This window comes from Chiloscyllium plagiosum, chromosome 21, assembly GCF_004010195.1.
Source record: "Chiloscyllium plagiosum isolate BGI_BamShark_2017 chromosome 21, ASM401019v2, whole genome shotgun sequence".
Lineage (NCBI taxonomy): Eukaryota > Metazoa > Chordata > Chondrichthyes > Orectolobiformes > Hemiscylliidae > Chiloscyllium > Chiloscyllium plagiosum.
Genome location: NC_057730.1, coordinates 41,122,200 through 41,135,883, shown reverse-complemented (window position 1 = coordinate 41,135,883; position 13,684 = coordinate 41,122,200). Strand labels below are relative to the sequence as shown.

Genomic DNA, 13,684 nt, shown 5'->3' with positions numbered 1-13,684 from the left:
CAACTTCGTTAGGGTAACTGGGGCTGGTCAATAAATGCTGGCCCAGCCATGATACCCACCTTCCATGAGTGAACAAAAAAAAAACTTAATATTTGTTTTGTCCCTCCAATTGTACCTAACTCCTTAAGTTTTGGGACTTGGGGACATGCGATGATATAGGAGTAATTGTAAAACCAAGTTGATGGTCCCCATTTATTGATCGATCTTCTGTTTTGTTACAGGTATGTACAGCTGACATTTGTATTTGCATTTTCAGAAGAAGGGCTTGTAAGTATTCCACAATGTGTATGGTTTATTCTCGTCAGAATTTGAAATAAAAGTGCTTGTTTTTCTTGTGCATGTTTAAATTGAGTACTGTATGTTTTGAGATAAAATTAGAACATTGTTCCTTTAATGATGTAAGTTGCTAGTTTACTATTGTGTAGCAGTCACAGATTTTAATTTGAGGTTCAAATTGACCACTTGGCCTTGAGGTATGAATCAACCTAACAAAACATTTGCTTTGCTTCGGCTTTAGGTCTGTTTTTGAAAATGACCTGAGCCTAAGGTATCAATACCTGATGTTTAATATATTTCAATCATGGAAGTTTTAATTGACTGCCACATTTCTGTTACCCTTTTGTTGTGCAAAAGTGCTTCCTAATTTCACGATCCATCAGCTAAACTTTAATCTTAAGATTACAGTCCATCTCTGATTTATGATTGTCCAACTTACAAACACACATACATATGAAGACAATTCCATACATGAGTGTAATTTTAAAGATCCAGACATATGAACATTTTATATACTTACGAATGGCTGTTTTATATTGTCCTGCATTGTGTTGAGACTTGGGTACAAATCAACTTGTGAATAGATCCCAGAATGGAACCCATTTGCTACATGGTGTATGCCTGTATTTACATGTGTTATGAAGTGCAGTTTAACATATGTCGTCTTTCCAGAATATTTTGTGATCAAATCCAGGAAAGTTGTCTTCATGAAGGCTCCTTCAACCCTCAAAGCAGTAAAATGGTTTGGTTTTGCTCCAAGATAAGCCATATGTCAGGAACTAGAACCTCAAATGTGGTCCATTAACTATTCAAAATAATGAAGTATGGGCAACCTGCCATTAATTAAAATCAAAAGACTGATTCTAAAATAGGAACAAGATTGCTTTTATGGTGCAATAGCATCTGGGATCCCACGTGACTTGAAACATTAATCCACAAGTCAATATTGATTCAAATAATCAGATGGCCCAAAGTGCTTTTTTTCAAATTAATCAATACAATTCAATTTATAGTATAAATGCATAAATATATTGCAATTAGACATGCATAGTACGTTATGTTGTCTTATAAATCAGCTGTATTGTGTGTCTTTTCTGGGGACTACCCTTTACAAAGACTTCAAGGCCTTGGAGAGACTGCAGTTGAAATTCATTGGAAGGCAATCGGGGATTAGTAACTTTTAGTGAAGCAAATTGACATTGTTTTCCTCAGAATAAAGTTAAGGGGAAATTTTAATAGAATAGAATGGCATGAATTGGTATAAGTGGTTTGCATTAGTAGGGGAGTCCATGACCAGAAATTATTAGTAAAAATTTAAAGTAATTTGTAAAAAAGCAAGGGAACACAGACAACTTTATTTTACTGAGTTGCTGTGATAAAGAAAGTATTGCCTGAAAGGCTGACAAATGCAGATTCGATAATATGCATCAGAAGAAAATTGGATGAAATATTGAAAAGGAAACATTTGTTGACTCAGCCTTCTATATTTTTCTCGGAGTCATTTAAAAAAATCAGTTTGATACCTGAAGGCGCTTTGGACTGGGCATCTTTTTAAGTTTACTGCTGAGGTCTAACTTTAAAATACTAAAGATTAAATTGACTTTACCAATTATTTCAGGAGCATTGCCTTGGAACCAGATTAAACCTTATTCCCAAATTATCTTTACACATAAGGCAAACAGTATTTGTTAAAGTAACTTACCTATGTTAACTTTAGCAGCATTTGACTACTTACATCGCACTGCTTCATACAATGTTGCTGTAAGTTGCTAATCAACACCCCACTCAGCTGTCTCAATACACACGCGGACATACAGAGTACACACATCTCTCTGGGTCAGCAATTCTTAGTGCATAGAAATAACCTCAGAACTACTGAGCGTTTGTGTGAAATACAAGCATTTGGCATTCACACCATTGACGCACAACAGGAAAACCAACTAGCTATTTGAGCAAATCTAAAATTAACTCAATGTTACTGTCTTCCCTTGTATTCAGAAAGAACTTACTGACTAAAACTTTGTTCAATTTCCAGAAAATAAAATGCCACTTTGATAAGCACTTGCAATCATTTTCTGGGCCTAATGTACTGTCATGCACTCAGTGGATATCTTTTGGTTTATGAGAGTATCACCTCCACACCTTTCAGAAGCTGCACATTTAGTGTTGTACAAACTAAAATAGAATTCATGATTACATTGATTTTTACAGGTTTGTTGCAGTATTTGAATTTGATACAGTTTTCTTTAAATATACTTTTACTCACCCCTTGATTTTGTTTTTCTCTTGCTTGCTGACATTGTGAGGAAGTGCCTGAGACTTCCTCTTTGAGGGCGTTGCTTACATATCCAAACAGCCAGGCTAACTGCCCACTACGCCACTTCAGCACAGAAAAGCCTGTTTATTCAGAAAGACATTTCATCAGTTTGGTTTCCAAGGTGCAAACCGCTTTTGAATGAACTTGATTGTGCTTCTTCCTTAACGGATGTCAGCCTGGTCTAGTTTGAGCTTCTGTCCTGAGTGTATAGGCAGATACTATTCAGAGTGAAAACTTGCACACAGTTTTCTCTTTTTGATTGTTCTGACAGTATTAAAAACCATAGCATTTTGTTAATTAAATACATTGGCTTTACTTTAGTTCTGTGACAAAAGGGTAGACTTTTCTCAAGCCAAGCATACTTCTTAGCCTAGTTTTGCCAATCAAGGGAGTTACCAAGTGTTCTGGACTGCTTTGGTTAATGGTCAATGACAAGGCGAGACAATGAATGTGATTTGCCTTTTTGTGTTTGAACCCAAATAATGTTGTGTGATAGGAGGATCTAAAGGAGTGAAAAGTAAACTTTAAAAAATCTGTACTTGTGCATAATTATGCTATCATCATTCCTTCATACTTCTTTTAATAAATACTGGAAGGGTGGGTTGTTGTGGTGACTAGTGATGTTTGTAATTTATCCAAAGATAGTGTGTATTCTACATTGCAGTTTTCTTTTGCACTGTGAAAGTGATGCCAATGTTTATTCTTAATTTTGAGTGTTATTTTCTATATAAAAAAAGAAAATTCTTGTTGCAACATCAAATATGCATTTTTACTCCAGCAATCCCTTCAGTTCTGGAAGAGTTAAGGGAAGAGGGAGTTTCCTCTGTAGGATTGATTCCAAGACCTAATCTGTATCCTGAATACAAATCCAGGAAAAGAAAAATTCTGAAAGAGACTCGGAGACTGGGGGTAGGAATTTGGCATCTAATGTAATAGCACTGTTTGAAACTGCAAACAGTAAGAACTTTCATTTGTATGGTGCTTCAAACATCATAAAAAGACCCAAGATGCTCCAAGAGCTGGGAAAAAAAAGTGCTGACAGCCGAACCAACAAGAAGATTTTTGGTCAAGTTTCCAAATATTTGTTTAAAGTGGTAGTTTTAAAGCAACATCTTAACAGAGAGAAAGGAGGGAGAGAAATATTGAGAGGTTTGGAGTGAATTCCAGGGCTTAGAATTCCAGGGCTTAGAATCAAGGTGGCCAATGGCATGGTTGTCACTGCAGAAGTGAAGAAAGTGAATGATACATACGAGTTAGTGGATCGCTAGTGTGTAATCTCGTCCCTTGAATCTATTCTACCATTTAATGAGATCATGGCTGATTGTGATCCAGCCTCACATACCTAACTTTGCCCTGGGCCTTTAATATGTTTAGATAATAGTAAGCAATCAGTCTCAGTTTTAAAAGTGACAGTTGATCCAGCATAAGTTGCCATTTACAGAGGAGAGTTCCACTTTTCTAGCTTTGAGTGAAGAAATGTTTCCTGAATTAACTCCTGAAATATCTGACTGTAATATTTAGACTATGTCCGTTTTGGACCCATCCAGTGGAAATAATTTCTCTCAAAGCTATCCTATAGCTCTCCCTAAATATCCAATAATCAGCACAGAAGGAGCCCATTTAGCATATCGTATTATGTTTGTTCTGGTACTCTGCAAGAGCAAACATACTTATAGTCCAATTCCCCGCCACTTCCTGCAAACCTTCCCTTCAGCCCTGGAATTTAGTACAGTCAATCCACCTAATTTGCACATCTTTGGGAAGAAACCGAAGCACCCAGAGGAAACTCATGCAGACATGGGGAGAATGTGCAAAATCCACGCAGTTACCCAAGGGTGGCATCGAACCCAAGTCACTAATGCTGTGAGGTGACAGTGCTAACCACTGAGCCACCATACTGCCCTGTCTCTTTGTATTCAATGCCTTGTTTTCTAGGTGAGAAATTGTAGTAAAATAAGGTACTATAATATTTATCCCCTATAAGGATTTTATTAGCTGGAAATAGACTGCACTTGTTTGTGTCATGGTATTAGAAGTCAAAGTGCCAGGTTAATTGCGCGCACACTAATTAACAACAATGCATTGTATAGAGACATGAATGATAGCAAGTGAGTACAACACAAAATTGTGACTGGAAAGAATGTGAACCTTAAATATCTGCAATAATGGACTCAATTGTCTATGGCTTTTAATATCATTTTGTTAATACAGTATTGGCAATCATTTTGCAAAGTGCTCTTGATCTTCATGGAACTTTGCAAAATGATCCACTCACATGGGTAATAAGAAACATTAAAGCATAATGATGAAACTTCAGTGAAGAAGTTCTCCAAAAGGGCTGCTGGATCCTTCTGGATCATAAAAAAAAATGTCACAGGTGAGTGGTGACACTGTGTCCATCAGAATGTCTTAGGTCTAATAACTGATATAGCATTCTGCTGCTGATTTCCAATATTGTTACTTAAATTAAGTTGCACTGCTAAAGATCTTCATTACTGTTCAGTTATAGGTTTCTGGGCTGTGTGTGTATATATTTTAAATTGCTTTCTTGGAGTGGCATCACAGAGACGTGGCTGCAAGGAGATCAGGATTGAGATATTGAATATTCAAGGAATGATTTGGATATGGGTATAAGAGGTATAGTTAGTAAGTTTGCAGATGACACCAAAATTGGAGGTGTAGTGGACAGCGAAGAAGGTTTTCTCAGATTACAACAGGATCTTGATCAGATGGGCCAATGGGCTGAGAAGTGCCGATGGAGTTTAATTTGGATAAATGTGAGGTGCTGCATTTTGGGAAAGCAAATCTTAGCAGGATTTATACACTTAATGGTAAGGTCCTAGGTAGTGTTGCTGAACAAAGAGACCTTGAAGTGCAAGTTCCTAGATCCTTGAAAGTGGAGTCGCAGGTAGATGGGATAATGAAGAAAGTGTCTGGTATGCTTTCCTTTATTGGTCAGAGTATTGAGTACAGGTGTTGGAAGGTCATGTTGTAGCTGTACAGGACATTGGTTAGCTGCTGTTGGAGTATTGTGTGCAATTCTGGTCTCCTTTCTATCAGAAAGATGTTGTGAAACTTGAAAGGGTTCAGAAAAGATTTACAAGGATGTTGCCGGAGTTGGAAGACTTAAGTTATAGGGAGAGGCTGAACAGGCTGGGGCAGTTTTCTCTGGAGCGTTGGAGGCTGAGGGGCGACCTTTTAGAGGTTTACAAAATTATGAGAGGCATGGATAGGATAAATAGACAAAGTCTTTTCCCTGGGGTTGGGGAGTCTAGAAGTAGAGGGCATAGGTTTAGGGTGAGAGGGGAAAGATATAAAAGAGACCTAAGGGGCAATGTTTTCACACAGAGGGTGGTACATGTATGGAATGAGCTGCCAGAGGAAGTGGTGGAAGCTGGTACAATTGCAACATTTAAGAGGCATTTGGATGGGTATATGAATAGGAAGGGTATGCAGGAATATGGGCTGGGTGCTGGTAGTTGGGACTAGATTAAGATAGGATATCTGGTCGGCATGGACGGGTTGGACCAAAGCGTCTGTTTCCGTGCTGTCCATCTCTATCAAAAAGATAGGCAGATGGGCAGAAGGATTGGGTTGCTTTATTAGTAAGAACTGAAATTAAATCAATAGTAAGAAAACAAGTAAGGTCATATAGTGTGGATAGAATTGAGGAACCACAAAGGTTTAAAACAAACTGTAGTTGGAGTTATATATAAGCCTCCAAATAGTAGTCAGGAGCTGGGGCACAAGATACACGAGGAGATAGAAAAGATGTGTAGGAAAGGCAAAGTTATGGTGATCATGGGGGATTTCAATGTACAGGTGGACTGGGAAAATTAGGTATAGATTGCAAAAAAAGGAATTTGTGGAATGTCTATGAGCAGCCTGTAGTGGAGGCCACCAAGGAACAGTCAATACTGGATTTAATGTTGTGCAATGAGGCAGACTTGATAAGAGACTGATGGTGAATGAACCCTTAGGAAGCAGTGACTATAATATAATTGAACTTGGACTGCAATTTGAGATGGAGGAGGTAGAATCAGAGGTAACGGTATTACAGCTGAATAAAGGCAACTACAGAGGCGTGAGGGAGTAGCTGAGTAGAATTGCCTGGGAGAGGAGCCCCGCAGGAAAGACCATGAAACAGCAGCGGCTTTCTGGGAGTTTCTGGAGTAATTCAGAAGGCACAGCAGAGATTTATCCTGAAGAAAAAGAAGCATGGTACAGGGAGATGAGGCAACCATGGCTGACGAGGGAAGACAGGGATAGCATAAAAGCAAAAGAGAAAGCATATAATGTGGTGAAAGGCAATGGGAAACCAGATAAATGGAAAGCTTACAAAGATCAACAAAGGGAAACAAAAAAAGAAATAAGGAGGGAGAAGCTAAAATATGAGGCTAAGTTAACCAGTAATATAAAGGAAGACTAAGAGTTTCTTCAGATATACAAAGGTCAAAAGAGAGGCAAAAGTGGACATTGGGCCTCTGGAAGGTGATGCTGGAGATATAGTAGTGGAGAACAAGGAAATGGCTGAGGAATTGGATAATTACTTCACGTCAGTCTTCATGGTGAAAGACACAAGTAATATCCCAAAAATTCAAGAGAGTGAGGGGGCAGAGCTGAGTATGGTGGCCATCACCAAGGTGAAGGTGCTAGAAAAACTGAATGGCCTGAAGGTGGATAAATAACCTGGACCAGATGGACTACATCCCAGAGTTCTAAGGGAGATAGATGAAGAGATAGCGGAGGCGTTAGTGGTGATCTTTCAGGAATCATGGAGGGTCCCAGAGGACTGGAAAATGGCTAACATGGCACCCCTGTTTAAAAAGGGAGTAAGGCAAAAGATGGAAAATTACAGACCAATTAGCCTAACCTTGATTGCGGGTAAGGTCCTGGATTCCATTCTGAAAGATGATATTTCTGAATACATGGAAGTAAATGGGAAACAGAGCAAAGTCAGCATGGTTTCATCAAGGGGAGGTCATGCCTGACAAATCTGCTAGAATTCTTTGAGGAAGTAATGAGCAGGTTTGATCAATGACAGCCAATGGATGTTATCTACCTGGACTTCTTGAAGGCCTTTGACAAGGTATGGCACAAGAGGCTACTGAGTAAAATAAGGGCCCATGGTGGCACAGTAGTAGGAGGGACTAGGACTCAAGGCCTTAGAGGAAAGGAAGGAGCTTTTAGAATGGAGAAATTTCTTCAGCCAGAAAGTGATGAATCTCGGAATACATTGTCACAGAAGGCTGTGGATGTCAAGTCACTGAGTGTATTTAAGACTGAGAAAGATAGGTTGTTGAGGATCAAGGTTATGGGAACAAAGCAGGAGAATGGGGTTGAGAAACTTATCAGCCATGATTGAATGGAACAGACTCGATGGGCTGAATGGCCTAATGTCTGCTCCTATGTCTTATGGTCTTATCGTCTAAATATCCACAGGGCTTAGGAAGTTAATTTCCTGACATTGGCATCAGTTTACTTTCATTAGCTAATCTGCCAAATGGCATGCTTATTCAAGCTTTAACTAATTTGTTGATGAAATATGGGGCTCTGTATCTGGCACTCTATCCAGCATTGCAACTTATCTCTGCTCCTCTGATTCTGGCCTGTCCCAAGTTTCATTGACAGCTGTGTCCTCAGCTCCTTCTCAAGCATCTTTGCCTCTTGCCTTTGGGTGCTGCCTATAACTTACCTTTTTAAATGGAACTTTTCCTCATCTGTCCTCATAACTCATTATGTGGCACCATGTTGAGTTTTTTTCTGATAATGCTTTGAGAAGCAATTTGCAATGTTAAAGATGGGATATAAATTCAGTTTGTTGCTGTCGTAAAACAATTTTAGTCATATACTGTAAAGACTTTGAAAACTTACGGGAGATACATTTGCTAAAATTACTGTGGATTCTCTGTTTTCTGTGATCATTCAAAGGACAGCGATGGTCAAGGCAGCATAACATTTGATGTCTGAACAAGGACTCTCAGAGAATGAAAAACAGATGAAATGATTTTCTATTCCCAGTGTTTGAAAGTAACTGAAGATATTCCTTTATCTCACATATCCTCTTTCCTAAACAGTAGCCACATCCAGATGTAAAAATTGTAACCACAGGCAAATGAGTTTACACACACCTTGAAGAGAAAATGTGATCAGAAGCTTCCTTAATGGGTTTAACAAATAGGTTGTCAGTATGTCACCTGCAGGTACAATAAAGTTAGTGTTTTTTAAAATGCTGACATGTTAGGCTTGAGAAATGTCATTATGACGCAATCTAAAGGCGAAATAGAAGAGAAAGAATGGTTATGCATGATGCAAATCAAGCACAGAGGAACAGCTAAGACTTTAGTCGTGAGTAATTGAAACCAAACCCCAGAGACAGAAAGAGACTTGGAACAAATCATGGTGTGGATAATCCAATCCCTTTTGATTACTTGGAAACAGTGACAAAATGAACCTGAGGATGAATTAGGACTAACATTAACATTGCTCAATTTAAAATGATCATCAATAGTTCTTGTTTGCCAATCTTTGCCAAATATTCACCTTTTTGATATAGCTGTGAACGACCCTAGAGAAAAGCCATGTGAGATTTACTAAAAACAGTTTATTTTCCACTGCATGAAACTCGCCCTTGGTGGTACCCTCTGACTGAGCTTCCGCTGTCTCTGTCTCCATCTCTGAGTCTGAGTTCTTGCAGTCCTCAGGACTGGCTCTCAAGCTGATAATGGGTAGTTTCCTGTCCACACGGTGCAAAGGATGCCAATGTCGAAACAGTAGCCTCCATGGAGGGTTCCTATCAATAGAGGTGGTCGACATATCTCTCTTTACTGAGGATAAATCCTGGCAGTCATAGAAAACTGTCACTGAAGATCCTTACCTGGACCGTATCTCCTGGTTGAAATCTCAGTATGACCTATGCCTGTATTGGCCCCTCTTTAGGGCTTATTATTTTAATTCAAAATTGCTGGTCAAGTTTGGGAAAGTCAGGCGAAGCCTGTCTGAAGGCATTAGTCCATCAGTAGTTCTGAGGGGCTAATACCATTGTCATAAGCAACAAATTTTGTTTTCAATGAACCTGCAGTTTGCTTTGTATTGCTACTTTTGAATACCAGAACTGCCCACTCATCCAGACCATTTGAGGACTCATGGTAGGTTTCCGTGCTCCATTCACCTTCATAAAGGCCTGAAATTCCCCACTGTTAAAAGGGGTTGCATTGTTTGCTACAGGGATCTCAGGTATACCATGTGTACTAAAAGATTGGCATCATTTTCTTATGCTGTAAGAGGTACCAGGGGCAGTCCATTTTGAATGAGTGTAGATAAGAATGTAGAGCCTATAAATGGTTCTGCAAAATCTGCATGTACTTGAACCCAATGTCTTCACAGCTGGTGGAGCCTTCTGGTTTTCTTGGCAAATTTTGCACCACTTGACCAGCATGTAATTTTTCCTCACCAATCCTATACCCAAAGTACATTACTGCATTTCCCTGGAATGCACATTTTTTTTCCTTTAGGCTGGATGACAATCACAAAAAAAGCCTTGCAAAACCACTTCCAAATTGTCAATGTTCTTCGCAGTAGCTTCTGAGATTAAAATATTAGAGAGACTCTGGGCACCCTTGGAGGATTTCCACATCACTGTTTGAAAGAAGGTACAAGAAGATACTCCAAAAGGCATGCGAGTGTACTTATAGAGTCCTTTGTGAGTATTTATACTTCCTGGATAATTCCTCAAACTCCAGTTGGAGGTAGGCATGGCTCATACGCAGTTTGGAAAATATGTGACCGCAAGCCAGCTTTGCATACAAATCTTCTATGCTTGCATAGTAGTATTTGTCTATGTGGGAAACTCAGTGACCTTCAACTTATAATCCCATGGAAGCGGACCAGGTTGTCAGGTTTTACAACTGGGACCACTAACACAAATTGGATGTGATGCCAAATTCCTCTACATATTCCAAATCATCCTCTACTTTGGCATGTAGGACATAGGGGACCAGCCATGCCTTAAAGTGTTTAGGTTGGGCCTCTGAGTCTACATAGACTTTCTTCATAAGGGTTATAAGTGAAGCATATTTGCTTTTATAATAACCAACAATAGTTACATGATCATGATTAGATAAGCTTGTTAATTCCAGATTTTATTGAATTCAAATTTCATCATTTGTCATTGTGAGATTCAGCCTAGACCTTTGGATCACTAGTCCAGTGACATTACTACTGTACAATGTCCTGCGATGAAACATTCAGGAATGCAGTGAACCAGAGTTGGTCATTATTTTGTTATTCATTCTTGGGATGTGGGCATCATTGGCTGGCCAGCATTTATTGCCAGTCCCTACTTGCCCTTGTGAAGATGGTGGTGAGCTGCCTTCTTGAATTGCTGCAGTCCACCTGCTACATGTTGGACCCACAATACCGTTAGAGAGGGAATTCCACTATATTGGCCTAGTGACACTGAAAGAACAGTGCTATATTTCTAAGTCGGATGGTGAATGGCCTGGAGGGGAACTTACAGGTGGTGGTGTTCCCATGTATCTGCTCCCCTTGGAAGTGGCCATGGGTTTGGAAGGAGCTGCCGGAGGATCTTTGGTGAATTTCTGCAGAGCATCTTTTAGGTGGTACATGCTGCTGCTACTGAGCTTCAGTGGTGGAGGGAGTGGATGTTTGTGGATGTGATGGAAATCAAGCAGGCTGTTTTGTCCTGGATAATGTCAAACTGCACCCACCAAGCAAGTGGGGAGTATTCCAACAAATGCCTCATGCCTCATATGTCTTGAGGTCTATAAAGGTCTTCTAGTCTTAACAGAGACCTCATCACTGGGCAAATCCTAAATTACAAAAGCAAAATCTGTTGGCACCTGTAACTTAAGCTTCAGTTGAGTCCTCTAAGGCTCCATGATTTGCTTCTAAGCTGCCTTGTTAAGATTAAAAAACTTGACATTAGGCCTATGTTAATGTTGCTCAAAACAGAAAACGTGGAAGCTTTGAACTTGTTGATTTCAGCTTACACAGCTTACACTTATCATTATTCCATGGCAATTCAATAATAGAAGATTGTAATCAAATTCCACTTTATTTTTGTTATGTAACATAAACTTCTTCCTTATTTTTGGATGGGAGTAGACCATGTAGTGGATTAAATATTGACTTTTCAGCTTTGATCTTTGAGCCCCATTGTGACTCAGATTAATTAAATGAACTTGGAGCGGGACAAACTGAGGTTCTGTTGTGTTTGTGCCAGAGGACAATAACCTAACAATGAACAGTGGATTTCTGACATTGGGAATGTTTGCACTTCAGATATTATGAGTCAGGAATGTTTCAAACTAATTCTTGGTAACCAGAATATGGTATTTGTTAGACCTGGTCTCTCAATTCACACACAAACGCACCTTTTAACATTCAATGTGGCACAGATTACCTCACTGAAGTGGCTGTCCAGTCTCTAGAGTACAGTATGAGAGGACCCACCATATTAGAACATAGAACATAGAAGAATACAGCGCAGTTCAGGCCCTTTGGCCCTCGATTGTTGTGCCGATCCAAGCCCACCTAACCTACACTAGCCCACTATCCTCCATATGCCTATCCAATGCCCGCTTAAATGCCCATAAAGAGAGAGAGTCCACCACTGCTACTGGCAGGGCATTCCATGAACTCACGACTTGCTGAGTAAAGAACCTACCCCTAACATCTGTCCTATACCTACCACCCCTTAAATTAAAGCTATGCCCCCCCCGTAATAGCTGACTCCATATGTGGAAAAAGGTTCTCACAGTCAACCCTATCTAAACCCCTAATCATCTTGTACACCTCTATCAAGTCACCCCTAAACCTTCTTTTCTCCAATGAAAACAACCCCAAGTGCCTCAGCCTTTCCTCATACGACCTTTCTACCATACCAGGCAACATCCTGGTAAAACATCTATACCAGGCAACATCTATAACATCTATAACAGCTACTTCGAGGTAAACCACATTTTAAGATTGGCAAGGTTCAAAAGTGTAAGAGGAGGATGAGATAAATCAGGAATTAGTAATACCATTACTTAAACTTTAAAGACTGTGGGTTACAAGAGGACAGAGAGACTGACCCAGCTGAAGAATTCTAGTTTTGAAATCCTAAGAAGTGAGTATGTGTGGGAGACAGTCTTGTTTTCAGTAATGAGTAGGTGCAGGTGGAATGAAAAGCATATCAGATTGGATATTTGTAATTTAAGAGAAACGTGAGAGGAACATTCAGTAGTGAGGATTGACCATAGAAAAAATAATGACATAGAAAGGGTCAATAAAGGATGAGGCATAAATGAGTTAGAGACTAGAGGTACAAAGGATGCTATATATCTGACAACAGGCTTTTTCTGCTATCTTGCTCAGAGAACAATGAAGGCATTAGTTTAGCTTTGAATGTTGTCTGTACCAAAGGCTTTAAAGAGGTGAATGCTGTTAAAATAAGAGGATTTAAAAGAAGAGAAACCAATAGAATATCAGAATGAACTAAACAATGATACCTATTATTTATTTTTGTTTTCCGGATAACTTAGCTACTACTTGTGTAGTGCAATTATTATGCAGTCATAATGACAGTCACAATGGTGAGCTATCTTAAAACCTGAAACACTGGAACTCTTTTACAGAAACAGTTGACTTGTTGAAATTTATTGGATGGCACAGCATATGTTCAAAGGCTGCCAAATGCAGCACCTATTGGAATGTTTAATGCTGACATCATTGTTTCCTCGTAATACAGAAAATCTATCGACATTGGAACATTAACAACGGGGGAGATTAATTTTGCTGGCATTCTCTAATCTTCCTCTGCAAAAGATGTACCTGATACTGGAATACCACAGGTCCGCTAAGATTTCCTATGATGTGGGATGGACGAATGTCTGTTTGTTTTTGGATGCATAATTATTGTTATTTGCTCACCTTTTAGCTTACATCAACTATACTATCAGTTGTTACTGGGGCCTCATTGCCTGTGAGAATTCATAAGGTTTGTGAGGCACGACCTGCCCTTCACAAAACCATACTGACTATCCTTGATCACATTATTCCTATCCAGATGTTCCTATTCTTTTTGCT

The 13,684-nt window shown here is 39.4% G+C and overlaps 2 protein-coding genes across 6 annotated transcripts in view; one reads left to right on the top strand and one right to left on the bottom strand.

Annotated features, from left to right (window-relative positions):
- LOC122560789 (uncharacterized protein C7orf50 homolog) overlaps positions 1–13,684 on the top strand; it is a 403,958-nt gene that overhangs the window by 197,930 nt on the left and 192,344 nt on the right. The gene's annotated exons all lie outside the window — the stretch shown is intronic.
- Positions 1–13,684, bottom strand: part of LOC122560787 — a 48,334-nt gene that overhangs the window by 33,901 nt on the left and 749 nt on the right. For 2 of the 4 annotated variants that reach the window (XR_006314809.1, XM_043711872.1), the window contains exon 2: positions 2,543–2,673. The gene's annotated coding sequence lies outside the window, so the exon portion shown is untranslated. Of the gene's footprint in view, positions 1–1,978; positions 2,064–2,542; positions 2,685–13,684 lie in introns of those variants that run through there. The other 2 variants (XM_043711874.1, XM_043711875.1) reach the window with 2 other exon arrangements.